Source organism: Stenella coeruleoalba (assembly GCF_951394435.1).
Source record: "Stenella coeruleoalba genome assembly, chromosome: 5".
Taxonomy (NCBI): Eukaryota; Metazoa; Chordata; class Mammalia; order Artiodactyla; family Delphinidae; genus Stenella; species Stenella coeruleoalba.
This window is the reverse complement of record NC_137150.1, coordinates 44,170,067-44,189,930: the sequence shown is the minus strand read 5'-3', so window position 1 is coordinate 44,189,930 and position 19,864 is coordinate 44,170,067. Positions and strand designations below refer to the sequence as shown.

Below are 19,864 nucleotides of genomic sequence, written 5' to 3'. Positions count from 1 at the left end.
ACTTGCCAAGTTATATTGCCATGGTGTGAGTGAATCAGAGAAGTACAAATGTATTCAAAGCTGTCATATTTAGCACAAGAAAACTTGGAGCTCATTCAAATGACACTCTAATCCTACTGTTTACAAAGCCAGAGATGTGCTATTGAGTTCCAGGTTCATGGAATGAGAAGAAAGGTTAATGCATTTTCTCAGTTTAAAGAAGGAATAACATGGTTCATTAAACATAATGTAGGTCTAAACTGAAACTCTAAGCTTAAATAGTTATCAATGAAATAACCTGAAATCATTGTATTACATTCATTTCATTCTTTCTACCAATTTTTATTGAACACTGATTGTGTGCAGGACACTTTTCTAGCTCTTTGGGACTCAGCTTGCAAGAGGCGTAGAATCTAGTGTGGGAGATAAGACATATATACAAATAGTCGTACATATAATTTAAAATTATAAACAGATCATTGGAAAAAGGTTCTGTTAAAATGGAAGCTTGAGTGGAAGGATCTAAATATATCTTTCCCAAAGTTAATGAGATACCATATTTGACCACAAAAAAGTTTCAAAATAAAATATGAGCTTAATTTAGCAATTGACAAGAATCTCCATCAATAGGTTACCATTAAGAAATGGAACTTACTGTTTACTTCCTAGACCAAATCTTTACTTTGTGGCACAATCATTTACCTCTGTTTTGTGCAAATGACTTTAGGATTCCAGAAAGAATGTTGAAGGATAGCTGGAGGGATGAATCACTTGAATGCTTACGTGAACACCATTGAGCCCATCTAGTTTATAATAATAAAATTATTTCAAGTATTATTTGCTAAATAACTTGTTTTTAATGAGTAGAATCTTCTTCATTTAAGCTGAGGTGTCACTTCTACAACAAATTTAAAATGCAGTTTTTCAGAAATTTTACTTTTAAAGTCCTAATCAATAAAATAAGAAATAGTAGATAAATAAACCTGAATATTGGGAGATATTTATACCTACCAGCCACAAATAAATAATTCAAAAATTATTATAATTAATAAACACTATAGTGTTGAATAAAGGCAGTTGCTTTCCTACCAGTAATAATTATTTAATACTGGAGAACATACTGAAAAAAACTGTTATTCATAAGTGCAATGGAAAGATAACATCTTACTTAAAAAATTGCAAGGAATGTGTATAGCCAATGAATAAAAAACCTCCTAATATGAACTGAAAGATAAAAAAAAACTTGCATAAATGAAAATAGATACTCACATAAGGAAAATACTATGAGGAAACAATATTATGAATTTGATAATATTTTAAAAATTAATATTTAGCTTCTTTGCTAAATATCAAGCACAAGGAAAGGATTCCAGAGTATCTCTGAAGCCTCTCATTGAAGATGGAAGACTGAGCACTCATACATACCAACCCTACATTTCAATTCTAATGAATTGTAACAAAAGCTAGTCACCCAGTTTTAGTCTTGGGGAAAAAAAGAGAAGTGTCAACATCTCTATCTACATAGTCCACTGGGAGGAGCCTCACTGCACAAGTTTGTTCTCTAAGCATATCCTTAACGAATTAACCTCATTTCTTCCAGAACCAACTTCTTCCCTCATAATTTGTTGACTCTGAATTACTGTTCACCAGGCCTCATGAAAAGATAGACTTTCTGACAGGCAGACTCTAAGATAGCCCCCAGTGATCTTCTTTTCCTGATACTCACACTATACCTTTGAGTGTGGGCTAACCTAGTGACTTGCTCCTAATGAATAGAACGCAGCAAAGGTGATGGGATGTTACTTCCATGTTTAGACAAATAGGATTGTGACTTTTATCTCACTAGTGGTCTCTCTCTCTTGCTGGATTTGGTGAGGCAAGCTACCACACTGGAGGGGCCCACATGGCAAGGAACTGAGGGTGGCCTTCAGCCAACATCTGTCAAAGAGCTGAAGCTCTCAGTCCAACAACAGACAAGGAACTGAATCCTGCCAACAACTACTTGAGATTAGAAGCAGATTCTTCCCCATTTGAGCTTCCACGTGGGCCTGAGCCATGGCTGACACCTTGAATGAAGCCTTGTGAGATACTCTGAAGATCCAGCCCAGAAACCTAAGTCACAGAAACTTAGAGCTAATAAATGTTTTATTTTAAGCCTCTATGTCTATGATAATTTTTTTTGGAGCGCAATAGATAACTAATACATTCTCTTATGTCACTGTAACAAGACTTCTCCTGTAGTATAATTTAGTATCTCTGACAATCTGAAAATTAAAAATTTCTCTTCCACTCATGGCATTTTTTTCATCTCACCATGCAATTATAAATTATATATTATGATAAAAAGTAAATAAATAAACATATAAATAGAGGGATTGTCTCAAGAAGTCTCTTAGGGGAGTACTGTGTCCAAGGAGAGAAAGTGCATTTGACATGATTCCTGGATTCCAGAATAGGCTTGCAAGAAAAAAAAAAGGAAAAGAAAAAGAAAAGGAGAGGAGAGAGTTATGAATGAAATGGTAATTTCCATACTAGATGTGTATATGTATGCTATGAACAAACACTGTATATATCAATATTGAAAATTGTTTTGTGTCAAATAAGTTTTTTGTTTTTGGTTATTAACTTATTTAATCTAGGTTAAATTGATTACACGGTATTTGCAGGGGATAATATATTTCTAAACTGTTTCTGTGATTTTTTTTTTTCTTTCCCCGTACACGGGCCTCTCACTGTTGTGGCCTCTCCCGCTGCGGAGCACAGGCTCCGGACGCGCAGGCTCAGTGGCCATGGCTCACGGGCCCAGACGCTCCACGGCACGTGGGATCTTCCCAGACCGGGGCACGAACCCGTGTCCCCTGCATTGGCAGGTGGACTCTCAACCACTGCACCACCAGGGAAGCCCTCTGTGATTATTTTAATGACACTTCTAGCAGTAAAACTTATTTCACTGAGATATGTTGACAGGCATGAAAAAGATTTAAAAACAATATCAGCAACTTCTAGATATTCATGTTTAACTTCTATATCAAAAGGTGCAAATGATGTTATGTTCTCAAGCTCCATTTTCAATCTTTTTAAAGTGGTAAATTCTAAGAATTTACCTTCTTAATTTCTGTTTAAGTTGAAACCGTCTCCTAATGAATGAGATGGATTCTAGATCCATGAATTTCATGAGTAGGTGATTCTTTGATAGGGAACCAAGCTCAGAATATTAAGTCATGAGGTGATCTGCAGTAAATTCTACAAATGTTCAATATCAATACTTACCCAGCTTATAGATAGTTGTTGAAAATCATGGAATTTGTCATAACAGTATGTAGAAAATCTGTTTTTCTAATATTATAAATTTTCTTTAGGTCTTCCCTCCATGCTTTGAAATATTAAGGTTATTAAAAAACAGTACAGATACCATGATGTTCATTTCACATCTTTAAAAATTTGAGCTCAAGCTGGTTTCCACTCTTGAAGAAACACAAAGAGTTCATTTTGTAGATCAAATATTCTTGTGAGAAACCTTTCCCGTAATAGTCATCTTACCACAACACACAATAACACTTGCAGTTTGCAATCTTTAATTACACACATTCCCATGCATCATAAAACTGAGCTTTTGGTTCAGCCAACGTTTTTTTCATAGCAAGATAGTTTCAATGGAGAAACTACTATGCTGACTTACAATCTGGCACAAGCTTCTTTATCTGGCTAGCTACTCCAGAATGTTTTTCAGTCATTACATCTGTGCCATCAGGACAAATTTGTAAAAACACTTAAAACTCCAAGCAACATTTGTTGTCTATGTAAGTTTTTATAATTGCATATGGATCAGTTAGTTCTATTTGTTGGCAATGAAACTGAAAAAAGAATACTTCCCTCATATCACTATCACATTTAATCTACTTCCACTAAGGGATTTGCCATGTTAGCAATATCTTTGCTTTGACAAGGTATGTATTTATCCTATGAGTTGGTCTTCCTTACCATTAGCCACTACCTGAATATAGTAGAGTCACCAAACATTTCCAAAACAAAATCACTGATGAAGTTTAAAGTTTTCACTGTCTTAGAAATTGTATGAGTGTGTGTATATATATATGTGTGTATATATATATATATAGAGAGAGAGAGAGAGAGAGAGAGAGTGTGTGTCTTGGCAACTTGATGTACCACTTACTAGAAGCCAGCAAAACACTTAACATTTATATGTGAAATATTGAACATTTGCTTATTTGCTTCCATGTTCTTTTTTAAAATAAATTTATTTATTTATTTTTGGCTGTGTTGGGTCTTCGTTTCTGTGCGAGGGCTTTCTCTAGTTGCGGTGCGTGGGCCTCTCACTGTCGCGGCCTCTCTTGTTGCGGAGCACAGGCTCCAGATGCACAGGCTCAGTAGTTGTGGTTCACGGGCCTAGTTGCTCCGGGGCATGTGGGATCTTCCCAGACCAGGGCTCGAACCCGTGTCCCCTGCATTGGCTGGCAGGCAGATTCTCAACCACTGTGCCACCAGGGAAGCCCCTTCCGTGTTCTTTTTAAAAGTCAATGTTCTTTCAATGAATTATTTTTGGTTTTGATTTCATTTATGTTTTTTTATGTAAATGTCACTTGAGTTTTGATGAGTTTTTTGCTTCATTTGCCAGATCCCCAAAAGCACACTGTGGTTGCAACACTTCACTATCAATTATGTCTAGAAAATAGTACTTAGTAATGTGAGTTCATATTTCTGAATAAAACTAGTTAAAATATTTGGCCTTTAATTTTTTTGATGCATTTTATCCTTGACATTTGTTCTAATGATGCTACTACATTCAACAAAGATGTGTTTTTCTTCTTGACCAAAAAAAAGGTAAGTGAAACTTATTTAATAATATGTAAATTACAGTTAAAAAGAGAATGTAAAATTCACTTCCTCAGTTTAGCTAATAATGTTAAATTATAAAATAAAAATAAAATTTAAATCAATAACTTCTGCTCAAAAGACACCATTAAGGAAATGAAAAGGCAACGATTCAAATCTGACAAAGAACTTATTCACAACTCAATAAGAATACAAATGATCATAATTTAAAAATGGATGAAAGATGCAGAGAGTAACTTTACAGAAGAAGAAATATTAATGAACATAATCGCCTAAAAATATGCTTAGCATTTTTAGTGTTCAAGAAAATTCAGATTATAACTATGAGATAGCAATACATATCTACTTGAAGGTTCAAATTAAAATGAAGGACAATATCAAGTGTTTAAGAGAATGTGGAGCAACAAGATCTCTCAAACGTTGCTGGTAGAAGTGTAAATGATTCAGCCATTTTAGAAAAGAGCTTTGCAATTTCCCCACATACCTTTCCATATAAGCAAGAATTTCATCTCTAGGTAATTACCCAAGAGAAGTGAAAACATGTGCACACAAGGACCTATATTAACCCAAAATGGAAATATCTCAGATGTCTATCAATGGAGTGAATAAAAATGTTATGGGATATTTATAAAATGGAATATTACTTAGCAATATAAGGGACTATTGATACACACACAAATGTGAGTAAATCTCAAAAATATGTTCAGTGAAAAAATCTAGTCACAAAAGAATATATACTGCATGGTTTGATTTACAAGACATTCTAAAACAGGCAAAAATAATACTTAATGAAATAAATCAAGTAATGGCTGCCTGGGGCCAGGGATGATGGTGGAACTGATGGCAAAAGGATACAAAGGAACTTTGGGGGGTGATTGAAATTTCTCATGGCTTATTTGGATATTTGAAACTTCTCATATTTCATTTGTTTATACACTTAACTGGATTTATATTGTTGTAATTTATACTTATATAAAATTGATTTTAAAATAGTATGTGATTAATAAAAATTAAATTAATTAAATTACTAAAATTAATTTGATTAAAGTAATAAAAATTAATTTGATTTAAATGACTAAAAATGGAAAGTGTTAAAAGTAAAAGTAATTTTTTTTAGATGTCAATACAGTTTTAAATTATAGTTAACTAACCTTATAACATAGCATGTTGTAATGTGCTCCTACTGCTTATGTGTGGTATGTATCTTGCATCATGTCCAACCCAGCACACGAATTCACTAGTGCATTAACACCCTGTCTGGTCTACAGCCTGCTCAGCAAGATGCATCCACTGATCACAAGCACAGATGTAACAACAATGCCAGATTGTTATAAAAGTTTGCAGTGCTTACCTTTAGGTGTTCTTGCACACTGATAACAGTATTCAAAATATACTTGAATATCACTAGCTGGGAAAACAACAGTTATATTAATGTACAGTTAAACTTGTGCAAAATAACTAATAATAAATTAGAGAAAATGATTTAAATTATGTATCAATTTATGGACCAAATTCTCAACCCATTAATTTCATATATTAATTAATTGTAGAATTTTAAAATATATTTGATATTAAAATACTCAAAAACACAAAACCTCTAAACAAATATACACCTTTGAATCAAATTATTTTCCTCCAAAATTATATATTCTTTGTATAATAACCAAAGAAACCAAAACCAAAAAAAATTATGAAACAAAAACATAATGATTAAAATGTAATGAGGAATTTCTCTATAGTGATTCCTTTGGCTTCAGCCAGTATGCCCAACTAGGCATGTTGGAATTCTGTTTATTAATATTAAAAATGTAGCAAGTCATTTTTCCAAGCTTCATTTTCATTTATAAATGAAGATGATATTGGCTTCAAAAGTTATTTAGCAATAAAATTGTATAATTTATGAAAAATTGTTTTTGAAATGCTCTTGAAAATATACAATAGTAAAAGTGATTAAGTTCTTAACCTGTAATACCACACAAAGCACTTAGGGATATACATCAAACTTAGAATATAAAAAAAAAGAACATATTCCTGGTCTCTGCCCTGCTTACTCTGACCCCGGGTACCCTCTCCTCCAACCCCATCTTTTTTTTGGTTTATCCTTGCCTTGAGAACTGATTAAATATTTACAAAGAGATCCCATAGCCTCGGCCATTCTTTCTGATAGAAACTTAGATTCAGCATCCAGTGTCCTAAACGTGCTTGTCTGAATTCTCCTTGACCCCAGAAACCTTGGGTAAACTCTGAGCCCCAATGTAATGCCCACATCACTTGTGCTTAACTCAGACCTTAGGACTGGAGCTGTGTCGTGTTCCTTATTTCCAGTGAATCTAATAGATATGTTAGCAGCCCCTTTAAAATTGAGACTCTGAATTCTAGCCTTTCTGGTTGTAGCAGGAATATTGGATGTAATTCTTGCTAATTTCTCTCCTAAGGCCTATGAAATACCCCACAAGTGTCTAACAAAAATACTGATATCTTTCCATTTACAGACATATATCCCTAACCAAGATATAGAACTTTTCTAACTAATCTGTCTCAGAACTCCTTATTCCCTGTCCTTTCTACCTGATTGATTCATGATCTTGGGACTTCCTTAACAAGTTCTCTGTCATTGCATAACTGCAGTGAGTCATTGTTATTTATTGAACACTGTTCTAGGAACTGGGTAAGTCATTCCTTCCCAGCCACGCACAGTTGGCTGACTTGTACCACAGGCTTCTTGGCTTTCTCCTCCCACAGCCTGTGTTGGCAGTTGGTCTAAAGTCTAGACTGAACAGTGACCAAGGGTGAAAGAGCATATGTCTGCTTACGGGAGAATTAGACACCATGTTTCTATAACAGCTTTGCATTTCATAAATCTTTGGAGTTTGGCAGGGGTTCATTTTTTAAAATTTCTTTACTTATATGTCAAAATTATTCATGATGTGACTACTGGATCAGTTTCAAGGGCCCCACAAAATGGGAATATTCTATAATGTTTTGATATCTTGTTTTATTTAATCTTCTATGTTTGAAAAATTGAATGAAAAATCAAAAACAGTTTAAAATATCAACCTAACATCTATTAATCTTCTTACATTTGCTAGTGAGACATTAAAATCATTTACTAGTAATGTTACACAAAATGTATATGTAATTTGTAGATGATGTCTCAGGAATAAAAACTTTTCTATATTCTACTTTTTTTATTTCAATATTTTTTATATTTATTTTTGGGGTAATTTTTAGGAAAAAATATATCCCTAGATCCTTTATCAGAAGTCAAAAGTTTAAATGCAATAGAAAATACAATATGCACACCTCATTTGAGCATTCTAAAATGTAAAGATATTTGCTGAAATTTGACTTTTAATGCCAAAATACTTTTTGTTTTAAACTGATTATAGGTAGGATTGCCCAAGCAACATTAATGGTGATCTGAATTTTCTTTTTCTATTTTCATGTAAATTCAAAATCAGTATGCCCGTTTGAAATAATGAGTTCTGTAGTATTAGCAGGAGTTTAATATACTTCCTGGCAAGGTATTGGAAGTCACTAAACCGTGTATGTTGTATGAATAATTTTTGTCTTAGTTATGTCTTTTCCAATTATTATGTCGACTCTCTTTATCAAAATTAATAATGAAAGTACTTTTTCAAGAAATTGTTAGTGAAAACCAGGAAGAGTAAGTCAGCCGCATGGTATTCATTTATTCTTCTTGCCTCATCTTAAGTCACTAGATCAATTTGAAACTACTAGAACTCAGCAGATCTAATTACACAGAGAGTCTTATCAGGCCAGCTGTAAAGAAAATGGGGGGAAGAGTGTTTAGCCAGAAAATGAAGAAGTGAAACCTGGAATGGTAACGCTATGTATTGGAATGAATTAATGAGTGGCAGTTGGGACTGAGCAATGGGACATGGAGTGAAGGTGAAAGTCTGTGTTATCAGTATTGTGGAAGGATAGTAGTCCAAACTGACAGGTAAAATTTCAATCTCTGGGTGGCGTTTCTAGGTTAGATACATGCAAGATGTCAGAAGTTCACATAGACTGCTGTGCAAATAAAGATAGAGACACTTACATAGAGTAGAAGCCATTTTTAGGTCTTTTACTAGAAACTGGGAAATAAGGGGAGAGATTACAAATGGGAAATTCTAAAAGACAGTGACGGGGAGATACAGGCAAACATATACTCAAAATAGCTTACCATAATTATTGCATAAATAAATGTTCAAGGAATTTGTGTAATGGGGTAGCAGAAGAAAGGGTATAATAGATAATGTGAATCCTGGCCAAAAAAGCTAGTGAAAATGAATTAAATATAAATTAAAATTTATTTAGTTATATATACACCAAATATTTACAAAAATATTTTTTAACCTACAGATCTCATCCAGAAGCATAAAAATGGTACAAGTGTAATTTTTGCTAGAATAAATAGACTGTTTTTATAGAATTTGGTAGAGTTTCCTTTTTTAAAATCAAATATTTAAACTAAGCCTATATAACCTATCTTTGTTATTGAAAGTTCTAAATGGACTGCTAGACAGTGTAGGTTAGTGGCCAGAAATATTAATATGGGTATTTACTAGCACTCGATGTTTTCTCCATCAATGATATCTTGATGTCCGTGTTTCTATAAGTTTCAAAGCCAAGTTCATATGCACCACAACCAAGCTGCTCACTAAGTATTCCCTTCTTTAAGTTGTCTCTCAGTGAGGGTTCATTCAGTTGCAAGTAACACAATACATGGTTATGGTGAAAGACCTGAAATTAACGTTCCATATTACGTGCTGCTTTAATGGCCTAGCCACCACAAGTTCTCCTCCATATTTTGCTCCTGCAGAGAAAGCCCCCTAGCCAAACAATCATCCTTACCAAATGGGTAAAATGCAGGTCCTGCTCACCCCTGAGTAGCATTTAAGTACTCTGCTAATACTCAGAATATTCAAAATAGCCAATCACATATTCCTTGTGAACCAGGGGGCATCACACCGTCTTGATAATACAAAGTCTGCCTGCCTCTCTCAGCACTGTTTCCTAGTGTAACCCCCTCGTAACCCTGCATGACATGCAGTATCCATCTACTCAGGCATGTATGTGACTAATAAATTGTTGATCACGTATGGCCAGAGTGGGTTGCCAATATGTTCGGCCATCCCCATAACCCTAGGGTAGGAATCTCTCCCACACCAATGTGATTAAGAGGAGGTGATAAAACAGTGACTAATACTGGCTCAAACAATAAAAAATTTAAAGACAGCCATTTCACTTAACAAGACAGAAGTAGTCTTTTCATGGCTGTTTCAATGTCTCAACACAATGATTAACTACCTAAGCTCTTTCAAGCATTATCAAGCATTAAGTTGACTATGGACCTGCTGAAGACCCCATTTTACTTTTCTTTTTTTGGTCTTTGCTGTCTTTAATACAAGAAATTTTGTATTCAGGCTTATTTCATCATTGTTGTTCCTGGCATCACCATGTTCTCACATAACTAACTATATTCATAGTAAAATGTAAATGGGCTAGACAGGGAAGGATGATGTTCTTCTTGCATCTTTCTGTAACTCAGAAAGGAAAATTTGTCTTAGAATCCATTACAGTCCCCAACTTAGGGAGTGACAGTAAGTGGCATTTTAGGACTATTAAGTAGGCAACAAATAGGACCAACTATAATTTAATTGCCTCAAAACTCATGTCTTTGTATAAATAGTATGAATGTGGCTAACCATGCAGAAAAAGTATCTAAGTTTACTTTTCTGTTAAAAGATTTCCATGGAAAGACTTCCATGTTTCCAGAGTTAATTTGTATTTCTTACATTAATTTTAATGAATTTATGTAGAATTGTTTTCTGAAAGTACAAAGATTATTTCAATTTTTGTTTTTATGGTTTTCAAAATAGATAAGGGTAAAAATATCCATTCATTGTGTTTAGTATCATGATATTTTTCTATTCTGTATTAAAATTCAAATTGTTTTATAATCCACATTTCTTGTTCACTAGTAAAATATTAATTTTTGTTTAATGTTACATAGTTTATATTTTTGCTTGATGTATTATGTTTTTAATTACTTGGTTATATACTAGATTGGTGACCTGGAGAATATTAACTACAGGTGAGTACACATCTCCAAGCAATAGATGCATTTTAATATGTAGATGTATACACTGATTTCATTTATTCTCAGAAATTCATTATTCTTTTAAACAGAATTATGTTAAAAACAGATTAAATCACCACAGGTGTTACCAAATCAGCAACATTAAAGGTAATGGTTGCAGGGAGTGTGATCAGTTCATGGGCTTTCCTATGATTGGTTGGTGGTGAGGTAAAAGGGTGTTGTTTAGGGAATCTTAATCATCAACCTGCTGGTCTGAACTAGCCTGGGGTCTACATGCTTGTCAGCATATAGTCACTGTCCTCCAACTGAGTAGGGGGTCTTAGTTCCTGCAGAACAACTCAAAGATAAGCATCAGATTGTTGTGTATATCCCTTGAGGGGGAACTAGGACTCTGTTTTTTGCTGAAATTTTGTTTAAGCTATCATTACTTTTCTTGCTTGACTGCTTTTCCTTTGTTTCTGCATTCCCTCACTTCCCTAATTAGTAACTGCTTGTGCCTGCTTTTTGAAACTTTGAGGAAGGCTGAGGAGACGAAAGCCTTTTTTTCTACAAACAAGAAATGAGGGACACAGCAGGGGTCTGTCACTGGGGAGGTCCCACAGGGTCCTGCTCAGTTTCACAGCTAAATCATAATTGACTATAGCTTTCATTTATGTGAAAGATATTATATGCTAGACCAGTAACTATGTTGTATTACTTAATAGAGTAAATAGGTCCATACACGCAAAGCCAAGAGAACTGAGCACTTAGTAAATGCTAGCTAGCATGGAAATAGAGCATTTCATTTCATCAACACATAAATCCTATGAGTTAGGTTTAATTTTCCTCATTTTATAAACTAGGAAGCATAAACACAGAGAAGGTAAGTAACATTTTCTATATTCAGACACTGGCAAATTAAAGTCAACATTCAACCTCAGGCCATGGTATTCTAAATGGTTTGATCTTTCCATTCAATTTAGGGAGGATCAATAGAATTCCTGATATTATGCAGAACCTCATCTGTTGGGAGATCAAATGGGCCTTGATCTGGCTTGTAAAATATATTAATTGAAAATTCTGGAGAAAAAAATAATTTTCAGCCTTAGCAGGAATAAAAATCCTCTTTGACTTTACTTTCTTCACGTGGAAACCGATGAAAGAGTCCTAACAAATATTTCTCCTCCAACCACTTTCTTCCCTCCTAATAAATATTTCTCCTCCAACCACTTTCTTCCCACTCCTATACCTCCTTCTCAAGGACCCCTAACTGACTTTTTTAAAGGAGGCTCTTTCCCAAGCCATATGGCCCTGCCCCAGAACCGTGGGTAATTGGACCATGATGAATAGCCTGATCAGCCATGCCAGTTGGAGTCACTCCCTGGAATTTGAAGCTGGATTGAATGTTTCTAGTGAATCTCTATTAAGGCTGTGAACTATGAACTAAAGTCATGTAGAAGGAAGGCTGGGCCAGGTCCATAGAAACTAGCCAGTCAGCTGAAACAGAACAGAGCAGATAAAGAAGAGAAACAGAAGAAAGAAACAGAGAACAATATCTTATAACCCTAGGTGAAGAAGAATGCTGAGAGGCAGAAAGAGACAGTAGGGACAGCAAGAACAAAACTAAGGGTGAGCAGAGAGCAATACCTTTGATTCCTCAGGACCTGCTAGTTCCTGGAGTCAGCCTTTCCAAAAGCCTCACTGTGATTTACAGCATTGCGTCTCATATTATTCATTCCAAGAATCTCCTTTTTGACTTTAACCTAATTTGCTTTGTCCTCTTTCTTGGAGCTGAAGAAGTCCTGCATGAGGAAACAGAAATACAAATACAAACTGAATTCAGTTCTGAAAAAGTCAAAAGATTAATGAGTTTTATATTTTTGGAAATACTAATTTCATTTGTACTTACAAAAATGTGTACTGCATTTTACCACAGATTACACTGGATATATTCTGCCCAATATGCTCATTTATATTTCCCAATTGACATGAGAAAACATCTATGTAGATTCAGCTTACTCACATGTAATCTGGTAATTATAACACCTTGATACAAAATCTGAAATAAATTACAAAAAGCAATTTCCACAATAATTGGCAAAAATAGTCATGCATATTTATTACTATGAGTTCTTCAAAGACTACTCTTTTCACATTTCCCCTCTCCTTGGAAACTATGAAATCTGAAGGATAAAAACAAAAACTGCAAGCATGCAAATGTGTAGTTGTGATATAAATACTCTCTTCTTTTATCCTAACATTTCATTTTCAATCTTTTTCCAGAGAAGCAATCAACTGACACATGTAATATTCCAATACATTTTACGCACTGAAAAGTTGGCATATTTGGCACTCAACTCTGGCATATTTTCACAAGCATCCAGATTTTTAAACCCATCACTGAAGAATAATTTTCAGGAAACAGTCCACTCACATAAATTGTATTAGTTTAATAGTATAAAGTAGGTAGGGTGAGCAGACTTGTGTTTTGGAGATATTCTGGGGTTCATTTTAAGAAATCAACAGTTATTTGATTGTTTAATTCTGGACATATGTAGTGAAAAGTGTCAAAATGCAACCAAAAAAATGAAGACATCAGATCAGGTAATCATATTATAAATAAACTCCTTACTTTCTCTGCTGGAGATATTAGACCTCAAGAAATGTAATAAAAATCAGTTATGCTTTGAGTGGAAATAAATCATGAATCAGTTTTATATGATAATATGATACTAAATAGAGCATTTATTCAAACTGGATGATGGAGAACATCTCCACTGATCAAAACTGCCTGTCTCTCCAGCATCAGTGTCTGCTGCTCTCAGTCTTAAACTTGACATTCTTGCTGCACAGAACAGCTCAGGGTTCTCTACACACACAGCATGCTGTCTGGGGACTCGACCTGTGCTCATACTGCCATCTTTCTCAGGACATTCCTTTCCTCTACTCTCCCATAATATTCCTTACCTAGTTTTGCTACATCAGGTAATCTAATAATCCTTTTATTTCCCTATTTTGCCTGAATGCCTTGTAGGTCTTTAAAGATACGAGTTATTTTCTGCCAAGTCTTGTAATTCCCTACAAATCCCTGGGTTTCTATCGATGCTTGTCGTGGTAACACAGAAAGATTGCATTCCCACTTCTTTCCTGCATTGCTGGTATAGGGAACACCCTCCAGTCTGCTCCCAACTGGAGGAGATGAAAGAATGGCTTCTGCCTTGCAACCATCACCTAAGAGTAATCCCACCACACTAGACATCATCTCCCTTCTTGAGCTTTCTTTCCTTGTCATAAGTTTTCTAGGCTCAGCTAACAGGTACACACTGATTCTGGACTCTGACCTCTAAAATGCTACCCAGTGGCCTTCCCCCAGGGCACCAAAGCAACCACCATAGTTGTTTCCCTCATGGTTAAATTTACTGGTGACTCCATGAGTATCTGAGGTTTTTAGTCATAAATTTCAATGTTCCTTTCAACGTTAAGCTGTCATTTTGTCAGCAAAACTCATTCTTCGTTTTTTATACTCTCACATTGGCGGGAAAAACAAAAAGGTGAGAGGTTCTACTACATTCTTAGCCCATACTGTAAGACAATGGAAGCCTTCCAGAATTATGGGAAAACATCTCTGGGGTCCTTCTAAAAAAAAAAAAAAATGATGTCAGCACCATCACCATTGGCTATGTTGTCATCCATATATCACTGTGGAGTAATAGCTTCTCACTCAGAAACTTCAACCTAAGTGCCTATTCAAAAAGACTCAGGGTCCCAACTCTATAGCATTTTCCCAGTTGACAGGTACTACAATGTATATAAGAAACCAGATATATCTTAAGAATGCACTGCCAAGTAGTACCAGATAGAGAAGAAAGAATGGAGTAAGCAAAAATTGTTCTTTTGGCCATTTGCCTGAAGAATGCACTGCTGGAATTACCATTTTAACCAAATTAAGGGATCTGGTGATTGTTTTGAATACTGGAGGATTGAAATGAGATGGTCTAATATGGATATTTTGCCAGATTTTGCTTCCAGAAATAGTGCCATGAAGGTTTGTGTTAGATATTTTAACATATCACTTGGGTTGGTGAGTAAGACCTCAACTGATTTGTGAAATATGTGAGTCTAATGAGCTCTGACACATTCAACTTGATAAATGGATTATGATGTTTCAATTCACAGGAAAATTACTTGAGACAAGAACAAATAGATTGACCTTCAGAAATAGTCTACCATTTAATACTCACCAAAATACTGGTGAACCGTATAATAGAATGTCTTTCAATTTGGGTTTATAAGACATTTTCTTATTAGATTGGGATTATAAACTTTTGCGAAGAATGCCTTTTTCATATATTAGGAAGTACCTGATATCAATACAACATCACTGATGAAACTTTTGATCTTTTGGTTATGAGGCTATCAGGTTTCTCCAATGTAAAATTAAAAATTTTTCCCTGCCATACTCCATTCTTTAGAAGCAAGTCACTAAGCCAGCTTATATTCAAGGGAAGGGAAATTAAACTCTACCTCCTAGGAGGGGTATCAACAAATTTGTAGATATATATTAAAATTATTAAAGCAATTAATATGTATTTGGAGGGAGGTACTTTGAAGTTCTGCAAATATCTTGTTTCTCCTTAAATTTTCATATGCTAATTTTAGCATTTAATGATGTATTTTACTGGCAGGAATTGTTACTATGTTGAATAACAGTTGTTTTTCATTTACCTCATTCCATCTACATTTGTTAATTAAAATTATTCTGTAGGGAAGATTTGTTCCTTCACTCATTTGTTTATTTAGTCAATCATTTATTTACATCATATGGACTCATTGACATTTATTTTATTCTTTGTTCTATAAGCCAATACTATCATTATTTACTTATTTATTTATTTACTCAAATTATTCCTGCTTAAGCCAATGGCAGCTCTTTCATGTTGACTCCTATGTCCTTTTGACATGACACCATTTGTTTGTTTGTTTGTTTTGCCCTTACATATTCTGGTAGTACAAAATGCTCCAGGCTCACTTTATATTTCCCTACCCCTGTCCTAGAATCAAGACTGGTTTCCTTTTTTGAAAGATAATATTAGAAACCTAGATCTGGATACTAGATGTGATCATAGCCACCAGGGTGTCTAATTTCATGTCCTTTTCAACAGTCAAAACTAGGAAGCATATATATTATATATATTTACTTATGTGAATTTATATGTTTTATATATTTTATAGTTTTACTATACACAATAAATAAACACCTGCTATATATATGTATATATACATATAAAACCCATGTATACATTTATACCTATATTTTATACATATATATCTATATTTTATACATATATATCTATATATCTAGATAGTCTATCATCTAATATCTCAGACTTTACAAATATAACGTTCATCTATCTTTCCTGCATTGATTATTGTAACTTTTTCTTTACAGTGAGAAATCTGGCCTTCATTATCTACAGTATGTGCATGTATTTACTCAACCCTAGTTTACATATGAAATAGTTTCAATTGCTAACCTGTACCACTATGAGAACCACATTTACCGACTATAGTATCATATTTACATACAGTTTTTGTCTATTTTTGCCTTACAGTATCTAGCTCAAACACTGTTTTCCTAAGTAACTTTTATCACCTTCCTTCTCCCCACTTTCTTTGATGAGCTTATGGAACACATTTTGTAAACACATTTGTAATATGGTTAGTTTCATTTGTTACAGTCTGTGTTCCATACAGTTTTCTCCCACATCCTGGTTAATTTTTCAATATTTGCTTACATATGGTTTACTCTTTGTGACATATACTTCTGCATGTTTTGACAGACCTAAAGAGATATGTATCTACTGCAACTACCTTACAGAACAGTTTCATCAAAATAAAAATTCGCTTGTGCAGCTCCCTGATAGTCAAACCGTCCCCCTTCCCCAACCTCTTAACAACCACTGGTATGTTTTCTTTCCCAAGAGTTTTGACTTTTCCAGAAAGTCATATAAATAGAATCACACAGTATGTAGATTTATGGGTCTGGCTGTTTATACTTATCAAAATGCATTTAAGAATCATGTATATTGTTGCATGAATTAATAATTAGCTGCTATTTCTTGCTAAATTATATTCCATTAAAGTTTGTTTTTATTCCTAGTTTAGAGAGTGTTTATCATGACTGGATATAAAGTGTTCTTTCTGCATCTACTGAGTTTCATAAATATGATGAATTATATTAGTTGTTTTTTGATTGTTAACCAGCTTTGAATTCTTAGGGTAAACCTCACTTGGTCATGATGTATAATTATAATATATCACAAATTATATATATGTATCACTATATGCTCCTAAGCTCACTTAGGTTGTTGGTAGAATTTATTGCCTACTGGTTGCAGGACCCCAGCTTCTTGCTGGTTGTCAGCTGAGGCAGCACTCAGCTTCTAGAGACCACCCCCACTTCTCTGAGACTGTCTGCAGTTTCTTTCCACGTGGGCTTCCTCAACAAGTCTGTTTATTTCATCAAGCCAGCAAGGAGAGTTTCTGCTAGTAAGACAGAGACGTATGTAATGTAATACAATCATGGGACTGACATCCCATCACTTTCTCCATCTTCTGTTAGAAGCAAATTTAGGCCCCACACATACGCAAAGGGAGAGAACACAAGAGGCAGTAATCATGGGGACCACTCAAGAGTCTTTCTACTACAGTCAGTATGATGAGAGGCCTATCAATTTATTGATATTCTCAAGGTACCAGTTTTTGGTTTCATTATTTTTTTCTATTATTTTTGTTTTCAATTTGATGTATTTCTGTTCTAACCTTTATTATTACCTTCTTTATATTTTCTTTGTATTTTCTTTGGTCTTCTTTCTTTAGTTTCTCAAGACTGAAGCTTAGGATACTTATCTTAGGTTTTTCTTCTTTTCTATTGTAAGCATTTACTACTACACTTTCCCTCTAAGTTCTACTTTAGCTACATCTCACAAATATTTTTATGTTGCATTTTCAGTTTTTATTCAGTTCAATTAAAAAAATTTCTTTTGAAATGTATTCTTTGACTCATATGTGGAAATATGCATCTCAATGTCCAGATATCTGTTTGGTATTGATTTTTGTTTGACTCTATTATTGACTGAGAATGTACTTTGTATTATTTATACTCCTTTACATTTGTAAAGGTTTGTATTATTGCCCAGAATATGGTCTGCATTGGTGAATATTTTATATGCTATTGAGAAGAACACATATCATGCTGTTATTGGTCGGAGTGTTTTATAAATGGAAATTAAGTGAAGTTGATAATATTTCTTCTCTACTTGTTCTGTCAATTACTGGGAAAGAAATATCAAAGCCTCCAAATATAACTGTGAATTTGTTCATTTCTTCTATGAAGTCTATTAGTTACTGCCTCATGTATTTTGAAGCTCTGGATATATATGCCTTTTTGAAGTCTACCATAAAAAAAGTTTATAAATTTTCTGGATAGCAATAATTATTTGAAAATATGATATCTCCCAGAAATAAAAAACAGTGTGAACCTCATCCTATTGCTAGTAGAATTAAAATTCAGTTACTTCTTTAAGCTTCAGTCTCCTAACTTAAAACAATTAGGATACTAATTGCACACTGAGAATAAGAAAAGCGATCTGATAGCCCAGAGCTTGTGTGGCAGTAACTGCTAGGTCTTGGTGTACATCTGATGAGCTTAATCACTCTCACAGATCACTAACTAGATAAGGCCACTTTGTGACATTGACAAATGTGCTAGACCGCTCCTTACATGCCTGAGAACAGATTTAAAATAAAGTTACTATGCAAACTATAAAAATTATCAAACATACCTTCCCCCAATAACTTGAGTCACTTTTGCTTCCTAACCAATTGGAACTTTAGCCTCCTTCTATTATTCTAGCCTCCTCAACAAGGTTTTTAAGATACCCGATCATAGACTTATCTCTCCTCCTTGACAATTACCAATCTAGAGTAATCCTCAATCCATTGATCCTTCCCTAAAATTACCTTTCACAGGACCAAATCCTAAAATAAGCTCCTTTAAACACCTTCTTACTGAGACACTTCCTGGTTTCCCAAAGGAACTCAGCTCCTTGTTATTGCAAACATCAAGAAACCTAATTTTATTTATAGCTTTCTTTCTCATGTAATTCAATAGTTGGGCATCAACAGATGCAACATAGAGATATGGTAATTAAGGTAATACAAAAAATATGGTAATTAATTAAGGTAATACAAAAAATAGCACTGGTGGTACCATATGATAAATACTCATACTTTAATATAACTGAATTTCCAGTTGAAACAGTTTATTTGAAGGAAGCAGCTATGTTCTACTCACCTTTGTGTTTCTGCTGTATAACAGTGTACTTGAAAAATAATAGATGTTCAATAAATGTGTTGAAAAAATAGATCAAACACTAATATTTTAAATAATAATTTAAAGATTTAGAAATTATAAAAGAACATAATGAAGACCTATATATGATATAGAAAAAAGTAAGATAGGAAAAAAAAAGTAAAATCATGAAAAAAAGTAGAATCACAGAATAAGATAGAATTTAATCTTTAAAATGACTATGAAGAAAGAATATCTAGATGCTCTCACTAATATTATTCCAATATCTAATATCACTGAACTTTTGTTTTTCATTTCTTATTAGGTGATATATTGAAAGAATATTGGCTCTAGCATTAGACTGTAGGATCCCTAAAGAATTGTTTTTCAACTCATCCTCCCACATTACATTCTTATTTCATATTAGCTTACTAGTCTCTTCCAAGACCCATGACCTATAAGCAGTGATTGGTTTCCTTTGAGGCCCTGCATGGCTTTATTCACAGTGCAAGTTATAAAACAGATTTTGTGTTACTCACTTCTGAATCCAGCATCATTTCCTCAAAATGCCAGACCTATCATTAAATTTG

At 34.1% G+C, this 19,864-nt stretch overlaps 1 long non-coding RNA gene across 1 annotated transcript in view; it reads right to left on the bottom strand.

Moving 5' to 3' along the window:
* Positions 1–6,184: 6,184 nt before the first annotated feature.
* Positions 6,185–19,864, bottom strand: part of LOC307186937 — a 74,445-nt gene continuing 60,765 nt past the window's right edge. Inside the window, exons 3-4 of the long non-coding RNA XR_013828513.1 lie at positions 12,569–12,723; positions 6,185–6,241 (exon numbers count right to left, since the gene is read on the bottom strand). This is a non-coding gene — a long non-coding RNA (uncharacterized lncRNA). The remainder of the gene's footprint in view (positions 6,242–12,568; positions 12,724–19,864) is intronic.